A 10404-nucleotide genomic window follows, 5' to 3' on the forward strand; every position below is an offset into this window, starting at 1 on the left:
CTTCTGAATGTTCTCTTCGATTAGACCTGCAGGCTGAGTGTGTTGCCCCTGTCTGTGCATCGTCCTGCCTGGGATAGCTCAGATCTGGGTAGTGTTCACTAGGCACCAAACAGAAAAAAATTGACTGATTCTGGGAGAGAATATCTGGACTCGTCCAATAAAACCATTTATTTWGTTTTTTTTATTGCAAAAACGTTTTATAACATTGTGCCTTAATGAACACAACCCTGGCCCAGTGTTAGCCTAGGGCCTAGCTCAGACCTGGAGGCTAGCCTGCTGACGTGGGTCTGGCCTGGCTCTGCTCTGGCCTGGCTTGGAGCTGCTAGGCTGGCTGCCGTTGACACGCTTTTGGAAGGCTAGAGGCCATTTGCATTCATGTTCTGCCAGCTCACATATCTGACACCTGTCGTCTGGCCCAAATCAAACAAGCCCCGACTACATCAGAGTGTGCGTGTGTGTTAGTTTTATACAGTGTCAGTCTGTGCAAATTTACACTTTTATTTGTGTTTGGGTATGAGGTTGAATTCACAGTGTGTGCTTTGGAATGGATTGTGTGTGTGTGTGTCTGTCTGTCCATTCAAGGAAATGCCCCTAAAACACCATTCTCACATTCTCACGGTTCCTTGCAGGCTGGTCTGTATCATTATTATTCCTCAGCCTTAAGTGTCCCGCTTGCGTCACCTCATTAGCTAGCTTTTGAGGTGGCGTGATCGGCTAAGATGCTTGAGGAGGACGTCCACGTGTGTTTGTGTGGCAGAGGTCCCAAGTTCGCGGGAACATATGAGCCGAATCGGGAGGAAGTGGTACTTGCTAAGCAAGCAGTGTGACATCCTTTACACTTAGAGAGACAAACTTAAATAAGAAAATCAATACTTCATCACTTTATTTATTTTAAACAAAATAACAGTATCAATAAAAAAAAGCGCAAATAAAGCTATACAAATCAGTGACCGAAAAAACAAGCATACCATGCACACAGAAATGTTTGCTTCACAGGATACAACCAGAACCAAGTTCATTTCTGTGTGGTTTGTGACCTGGCGTGTATGAGCCCAATCCACATAGGAGTGAAGCAGCAGCTTTCAGATTCACCTTAACTTCACTGATTCTCGATCAGTACATACTGTAGTCAGTACATAGCAGTGAGGATTGGCAGCTAATATCCTCCCTATCTGATCCCAAATCAGTACTGAGGACAACCATGCCGTGTTGGGTTGGGAAGCCCTGCTGTTACATAAGGTAATGGCTACTGCTGCTTTCAGTGTGGAGAGAGTGAAAGTCAAACGAACATCATGAAATCAAAATTACACTGAAATTCATCTTCCCTGTAATCAAGACTTCCGAGTCTTAATCAACGTTATTGATACTTCACAACTAAATAAAGAACAAATGTTGTTAAACTGAAACCTTTCATTTATGGCTAAAACTGACATTATCAAACATGATTCAGATTTAATAGCATCGACCAGGCCGGCAGGTGAGTGCAATATACTTGAGTGCGCTGGTTCGGCAWATGTGTTGTAGAGCTAAGCTTTGTGAGGCTATTGTAGAGTGAAGCAACGGAAAACACTTACAAAGACAGCGGGACAGACAGAGACACATGAGTCGTATTCATAAGGGCAGTCCATCGCCAAAACCTTTTGCAATGGAAAATGAAAACGAGCGCTTCCTATTTGACAAGTCCCTTTCTGTTTCACTCCGTTTTCTTCCGTTTGGTGCCTAATGAATATGACCCTAGACAGACAGATTGCTGGTAGGTGTATTTTGGTGCAGAGTGGATCACGGTGCAGGGTGGTGGTGGCGCCCCCGGTGGGTTACGCCCGGTATAGCAGGATCCTCTCAGCGCATACTTGGCCCACCAGGTCGGCATACTGCTCTACCTCAGTCTCGTCGTTGGAGCCCTTCCGTTTTTGGGCATAGGTGGCGTAGGGAAAGACTGTCCGTACAGCAACAGAGCATGACCCAGGTCTTTCAGTACTTGTGTATCACCTGGACAGACAAGACAAGACAAGACKAGACCAGACCAGACAGACAGACAGACAGACCAGAGGTGAATTCAGTGATGCGAAGCGTTCTGAACATTGAGGATAGAAATAGACTGATAGAACATGATTCCCTATTCTACATGACAGACAATCCTATATGTTGTTCACTAAACATTTCTGTTGGAATGTTGGTCCCACTTTAAATGAAGTTTTATATAACATACTTAAAGGCTTCGTAAGAACTACATAAATGCTTCACAAGACTTATATAAGCATATGTAATACTCTATAAATGGTGTGTAAACATACATCGTTATGTCACAGTTGGCAAATCACCCTGCATTGGGAATTGTTAAGTCACCCTTTATACACTATTTATAAAGTATGACATACTCTTATAGATTTGTGAAGCATTTATGTCGTGCTTATGAAGATTTTATGTATGCTATAAAAATTATTTATTAGTTTAACTTCTTTAAAGTGGGACAGGAACATTCTGTAACGGTACATCCTTATGAACAGGCTCAAACCAATCACAAGACATAGCCAAACGCAGACACACAACACACTCGTTTCAGAGAACTGAGCCTTCTACTTCACTGCCTTGTCTCATACACCTCTGTTGGCATGGACAGGTTGTTTGACCATGGGCAATCGTTCCAGGAATCCAGGAACCATCACACCAAGAGCATACATAACCTCCATCRCCTAAGCCCCAGTTCCCCATACTCCTAAACCTGGAGACACAGAGGCATGTTGGTCTGAGTTTGGGTTGTTTACAATGCCTCGCTCCTGGCAGGAGTCTCATTAGGTGCTCAGTCATAAAGGCTGCTAGTGAGTTCCCCGAAGACCAGTGAGGAAAGTACTATTTTGAAAAGTAATAACGTTTGAAGGGCTAAAAATGGCCCTCGGAGAGTTGAGTGGAAAAAAGGTTGAAGAGGTTGGTAATTCAGTTTATAATTGGCTCATTCATCCCCCTCCTCTCCCCTGTAACTATTCCCCAGGTCGTTGCTGCAAATGAGAACGTGTTCTCAGTCAACTTACCTGGTAAAATAATGGTAAAATAAATAAAAAATAAATAAAAAATCCTGCCAGTTAACACACAGCAGTGCCAACAGTCAGAAAGGAGGCACAGGGCATTGGGGAATATCATGTCACCTGGGTTTACCTTTCTAAACACGCATTAAGGGCCATATTCTGACTCCAGAGCCATGAAATACAACTGGATCCAGAATTTCAAGAGGTCCAAGAACAGTGCCTTGAGGAACCCCTTAACTATTTTTTCCACCTTTGCATGTATCCCATTAACATCAATGAATGATATACGCAAAATTTCTAATTGTGCATGCTTACTGTATCTATAGGAATCAGGCCGATACTGTACAACCCGCACACTTTGAGGGCCTAAATCAGTCTATCAATCAGTAGACCACCAATGGCCATTTCACTATCAAGTTGTGGTGTAGACTGACCATTCAGCCACATGTACTGTAGCACCAGCCAGAAGGAGGGAGACAAACACGGATTCCACACAGGTGGTGCAGCCCCATAGCAACACATGAGTGAAGCAGAAGAAAAGTTATGATTGCGATTAACAGATGAAAAAAACTACCCGCCACCCTCTTCATTACTTTACTCTCCCAGCTAGAGATAGGCCAATGTGGTGAACAGCTGAGGGTGTTGTATGGTGTGTGTTCTCTTATTACTCCAATTTGACTGAATTTCTCAAACTATCCACCCAACTATGCGCCACTAAAGCCCATCTCTGCTGTCCATCTGAAGAGTTATGAGACAGAGGGAGATGGACAAACAGAGAGACGGAAAATACTACTATCATACAGTCGTGGGTTAAAACATTGGCACCCTTGCACTTTTTTCAAGTAACTCACAATATTTCCTAAAAATAATTTGAAATTGCCAAAGTATTTGGTCTCCACAATTCTTTATTTCACTGTTAATATTACATAACCTTTGTTGTTTTATATATATCCATTTAAAATCAGAAAATAAACAGAAATGGCAATGACAGAATTACCGACACCCTAGACTTAATATTTGGTAGCACAACCTTTGGTCAAAATAACTGCAATCAAGCGCTTCCAAAAGCCATCAATGAGCTTCCTGCATCTCTGTACTGGCAGTTTGAGAGTGTGCATGTTTGGCCCACTCCCCTTGTGCAAACTTCTCCAGTTCTCGCATATTTGAAGGGTACCTTCTCCTTACTGCTGTTTTCAGATCTCTCCAGAAGTTTTCAATGGGATTTAGATCTGGACTCATTGCTGGCCACTTCAGAACAGTCAAGCGTTTTGTCTTGAACCATTCCTGGGCACTTTTTGAAGTGTGTTTGGGGTCATTGTCCTGCTGGAAGACCCATGACCTTCGACGGAGACTCAGCTTTCCAACACTGGGTCCAACATTGCGCTCCAAAATGCCTCGATATTCTCCTGATTTCATGATGCCATGCACACTTTCAAGGCACCCAGTGCCAGAGGCAGCAAAGAAACCCCAAAACATCACTGAACCTCCTCCATTTTTGACTGTAGTGAAGGTCTTTTTTTTGAAGGCTTCATTATGTTTTCTGTAAACATAGAGATGTTGTGCCATACCAAAAAGCTCTAATTTGTTCTCATCTGTCCACAGGACATTCTCCCAGAAGGATTTTGGCATGTTCGGGTGTGTTTTGGCAGTCGGGCTTCTTATGTCTAAGCATCAGCTGTCAGAGCAGCTACCGATCACTGTACCTGTACACAGCCAATCTGTAAAAAGTACACCCAACTACCTCATCCCCATATTGTTACTTATCCTCTTGCTCTTTTGCACCCCAGTATCTCTACTTGCACATCATGATCTGCACATCTATCACTCCAGTGTTAATGCTAAATTGTAATTATTTTGCAACCATGGCCTATTTATTGCATTACCTCCCTACTCTTCTACATTTGCACACTGTCACGACTCCGACCGAAGGTGACTCCCCTTCCCGTTCGGGTGGCGCTCGGCGGTCGTCGTCGCCGGCCTACTAGCTGCCACTGACTCTTTTTCCTCCCCCTCCTTATGTGTTTATTTGTTACACCTGTGTGGAGGTGATTATCATTAGTTGGGCTTTATTAGTCAGCCAGCCCGTACGTTTCTTTGTGCGGGATTGATTCAGTTGTTCATTGGGATTCGGGAGTAGACGAACGTATTTGTTTGTTGCGTTCATTAGAGTATATTTGGACGGGGTTTTTGTCCCCCGTGTATGGGACATTTGTTTTGTTACACTCAGTGTTTTRGTGGGGACATTGTTTCCCGTGTGCGCATTAAAAGCACTATATTGAACTATCTGTTGTTCCTGCGCCTGACTTCACACCCCCGACACCCAGAGCGTTACACACACACTGTGTGTTTTCTATTGTGTTATTAACTMTATGTTTGTTTATGTGTAACTCTGTGTTGTTGTTTTGTCTCACTGCTTTGCTTTATCTTGGCCAGGTTGCAGTTGTAAATGAGAACTTGTTCTCAACTGGCCTATCTGGTTAAATAAAGGTGAAATTTAAAAAAAGTKTCTTTCTCAGCAGTGAGGTCCTCCTGGGTCTCCTACCATACAACCCCTTTCATTGAGTTCGCTACGGATGGTGTGAGCTGAAACTGTCGTACCTTGTGTCTGAAGATCAGCTTGAATCTGCGTGGCAGTTGATCAAGGTGCTTTCTCCACCATTCAAACAATCCTTCACTGTAATCTTCCATACGTTCTCTCTTGCGGCCACGTCCTGGGAGGTTGGCACAGTGGCCTGGGCATTAAACTTCTTGATAACATTACATACGGTGGAAACAGGAACATCAAGGTCTCTGGAGATGGACTTGTAGCCTTGAGACTGTCCATGCTTGGCTACAATCGTGTCTGACCTCCTCAGAAAATTCTCAGATTTTCTTTACTTTCTCCATGCTAATTGGGGTACACACAGTGACACAAAACAGGAGAATGAGTCCATTTCTCTATTCAAACTAGTTGAGTCAGTGATTTTTATATTGCGGGCACTGGCTACTCACCAAAGGTGAGTTCAATTCCAAAGTAAAGGAGAATCACCTGCTTGAAATCAAATTATTTCAAACTATTTCTAGAAGGTGCCAACAATATTGTCCGGTCCATTTTAGGATTTCTTTATGGAATAAGCTAACATTTAGTCAATTACTCAGATGTTTTTGTTTTGTTCCTCTGCAAACCAAAGATATACGTACAGTTGAAGTCGGAAGTTTACATACACCTTAGCAAAATACATTTAAATTCAGTTTTTCACAAGTCCTGACATTTAATCCTATAAAAACTCCCTGTCTTAGGTCAGTTAGGATCACCACTTTATTTTAAGAATYTGAAATGTCAGAATAATAATAGAGAGAATGATTTATTTCAGCTTTTCTTTCTTTCATCACATTCCTAGTGGGTCAGAATGTCACGTCCTGACCATAGAGTCCTTATTTTCTATGGTAGAGTAGGTGAGGGCATGACTGGGGGGTTAGTCTGGTTTATTATTTCTATGTGGGGTTCTAGGTTTGTTTTTCTATGTTGGTGATTATTATGTGTATTATTCCCAATTAGAGGCAGCTGGTAATCGTTGTCTCTAATTGGGGATCATATTTAAGTAGCTGTTTTTCCCACCTGTGTTTAGGGGATATTGTTTTGAGTAGTCWTGGTCCGTTGTTAGTTTATTGTTTATTTGTTTTTGCTTAGATTCACTTTCTAACAAATAATGTGGAACTCAACATCCGCTGCGCTTTGGTCCGACATTTATTCCAGCGAACGTGACAGAATATCCCATCACAACAGGACCAAGCAGCGTGCCCAGGAGGAGAGGGTAACATGGACTTGGGAGGAGATTCTGGATGGGAWMSGATCCTGGACTTGAGAAGAAATCCACTAGGCCTCCAGTGCATCTTCCCAGTCAGGTACGTCCTGGGCCTGCTCCCCACACTCTCCCCGAAGTGCGTGTCACCAGTCTGGCGCCACCTGTACCGGTCCCACGCACCAGGCTTCCTGCGACGATGCCCAGTCCAGAGCTTCCTGCGACGGTTCCCGGTCCAGAGCTTCCTGCGACGGTTCCCGGTCCAGAGCTTCCGGCGACGGTTCCCGGTCCAGAGCTTCCGGCGACGGTTCCCGGTCCAGAGCTTCCGGTGACGGTTCCCGGTCCGGAACCTCCTGAGACGGTCCACGGTCCGGAACCTCCAGCTCCATGGCCGGAGCCTTCCCCTGCGCCGATGCCCAGTCTGAGCATGGCGTCCAGTCCAGCTCAAAGGCCAGAGTCTTCTTCTGCGTTGGTGCCCAGTCCAGGCACAGCGTCCAGTTCCGCTCCATGGCGGGAGCCTTCCCCTGCGCCGATGTCCAGTCCAAAACACGGCGTCCAGTCCAGCTCCATGGCAGGAGCCCTCCTTTGCACCGATGTCCAGGCCAGGGCCGGTGTCCAGTCTCGCTCCATGGCAGGAACCTTCCTCGGCATCTGGGTCCAGGCACAGTGTTCAGCCTGGGTCCATGGCTGGATCTGCGGGATGAGAGGGTTCTTCGCCCTGCACCAGAGCCGCCACCGACACTAGACAGCCCCCTAGCCCTCCCTTTTGGTTTCAGATTWTGCGGCCGGAGTCCGCACCTTTGGGAGGGGGGTACTGTCACGTCCTGACCATAGAGTCCTTATTTTCTATGGTAGAGTAGGTCAGGGCGTGACTGGGGGGTTAGTCTAGTTTATTATTTCTATGTGGGGTTCTAGGTTTGTTTTTCTATGTTGGTGATTGTGTATTATTCTCAATTAGAGGCAGCTGGTAATCGTTGTCTCTAATTGGGGATCATATWTAAGTAGCTGTTTTTCCCACCTGTGTTTAGGGGATATTGTTTTGAGTTAGTGCACGTAGCAACTCTGTAGTCACGGTTCGTTGTTAAATTATTGTTTATTTGTTTTTGTCTTTGCTTAGATTCACTTTCTAATAAATAATGTGGAACTCAACATCCACTGCGCCTTGGTCCGACATTTATTCCAGCGAATGTGACACAGAAGTTTACATACACTCAACGAGGTCCCGTGTGGCTCAGTTGGTAGAGCATGGCGCTTGCAACGCCAGGGTTGTGGGTTCAATTCCCACGGGGGGACCAGGATGAATATGTATGAACTTTCCAATTTGTAAGTCGCTCTGGATAAGAGCGTCTGCTAAATGACTTAAATGTAATGTAAATGTAATTAGTATGTGGTAGCATTGCCTTTAAATTGTTTAACTTGGGTCAAACATTTCTGGTAGCCGGTCAAACATTTCTGGCCCATTCCTCTTGACAGAYCTGGTGTAACTGAGTCAGATTTGTAGGCCTCCTTGCTCGCACATGCTTTTTCAGTTCTGCCCACAAATTGTCTATAGGATTGAGGTCAGGGCTTTGTGATGGCCACTCCAATACCTTGACTCTGTGGTTCTTAAGCCGTTTTGGAACTTTGGAAATATGCTTGGGGTCATTGTCCATTTGGAAGACCCATTTGCGACCAAGCTTCAACTTCTTGACTGATGTCTTGATATTGCTTCAATATATCCACATAATTTTCCACACTCATGATGCCATCTATTTTGTGAAGTGCACCAGTCCCTCCTGCAGCAAAGCACCCGKACAACGTAATGCTGCCACCCCGGTGCTTCACGGTTGGGATGGTGTTCTTTGGCTTGCAAGCATCCACCTTTTTCCTCAACATAACAATGGTGATTATGGCCAAACAGTTCTATTTTTGTTTCATCAGACAAGAGGACTTTTCTCCAAAAAGTACGATCTTTGTCTCCATGTGCAGTTGCAAACCGTAGTCTGGCTTTCAGGTTGTCGATATAGGACTCGTTTTACTGTGGATATCAAAACTTTTGTACCTGTTTCCTCCAGCATCTTCACATGGTCCTTTGCTGTTGTTCTGGGATTGATTTGCACTTTTCGCACCAAAGTACGTTCATCTCCAGGAGACAGAACGAGTCTCTTTCCTGAGCGGTGTGACGGCTGCGTGGTCTAATGGTGTTTATACTTGCGTACTATTGTTTGTACAGATGAACGTGGTACCTTCTGGCGTTTGGAAATTGCTCCCAAAAATGAACCAGACTTGTGGGGGTCTACAATTTTCTGAGGTCTTGGCTGATTTCATTTGATTTTGCCATGATATCAAGCAAAGAGGCACTGAGTTTGAAGGTAGGCCTTGGAATACATCCACAGGTACACCTCCAATTGACTCAAATGATGTCAATTAGCCTATCAGATGCTTCTAAKGCCATGACARCATTTACTGGAATTTTCCAAGCTGTTTAAATGCACAGTCAACTTAGTGTATGTAAACGTCTGTCCCACTGTAATTGTGATACAGTGAATATAAGTGAAATAATCTGTCTGTAAACAATTGTTGGAAAAATGACTTGTGTCATCCACAAAGTAGATGTCCTAACCAACTTGCCAAAACTATAGTTTGTTTACTTCTTAGCGCTAGGGGTCAGATTTTATTTTTATTTTTAAATAACGTGCCCAACGTAAACGGACATTCTCTCTGGCCCAGATCGTAGAATATGCATACAATTTACAGATTAGGATAGAAAACACTCCAAAGTTTCCAAAACTGTAAAAATATTGTCTGTGAGTATAACAATAGTTATTCTGCAAGRGAAAACCTGAGAAAATGTAACCCGGAAGTGATATAAAAAAATATTTTAAAAAATTAAAAGAACTGTTTCTTGGCCCGTCTAACCTCCATTTAAAGTGGTATCAACCAGATTCCTTTTCCAATGGCTTCCTCAGGCTGTGACCAGGCTTTAGACATAGTTTCAGGCTTTTATTTTGAAAAATGAACGAGTCAAGTGTCCTCCGAATATTTCCTGCGCGCGCGGGAGGAGCTCACCAATTTCCGTTTGTCTCTTATTGAATAGGTTATGGTCCGGTTTAAATATTATCGATTATGTTTGTTAAAGACAAACTGAGGATTGATTATAAAAAACATTTGAAATGTTTCTACGACCATTACGGATACTTTTTGGAATTTGTCGAACGGAACACGGCTTTTTGTTTTCTCAACATAATGCGCAACCCAAATGGCGTTTTTTTGTGATAAAAGTAATATTTATCGAACAAAAATAACGTTTGTTGTGTAACTGGGAGTCTCGTGAGTGGAAACATCCGAAYATTATCAAAGGTAAGCGATTCATTTTATTGCTTTTCTTACTTTCGTGACCAAGCTAACCAAGCTAATATAAGGCTAAGCTGTTGTAGCATTGAAAGCTACACTCACAAAAGCTTGGATTTCTTTCGCTGTAAAATATATTTTCAAAATCGGACACGATAGGTGGATTCACAACAAGCTAAGCTGTGTTTTGGTATATTTCACTTGTGATTGCATGATTATAAATATTTCTAGGAATATTTCTTAATCTGATACGTTTGGGAATTTTCATC

General features: G+C 43.5%; 1 pseudogene; it reads right to left on the reverse strand.

Annotated features, from left to right (window-relative positions):
* Positions 1-957: 957 nt before the first annotated feature.
* LOC139029197 (arginyl-tRNA--protein transferase 1-like) overlaps positions 958-10404 on the reverse strand; it is a 196177-nt pseudogene continuing 186730 nt past the window's right edge.

This window comes from Salvelinus sp. IW2-2015, linkage group LG18, assembly GCF_002910315.2.
Source record: "Salvelinus sp. IW2-2015 linkage group LG18, ASM291031v2, whole genome shotgun sequence".
NCBI lineage: Eukaryota > Metazoa > Chordata > Actinopteri > Salmoniformes > Salmonidae > Salvelinus > Salvelinus sp. IW2-2015.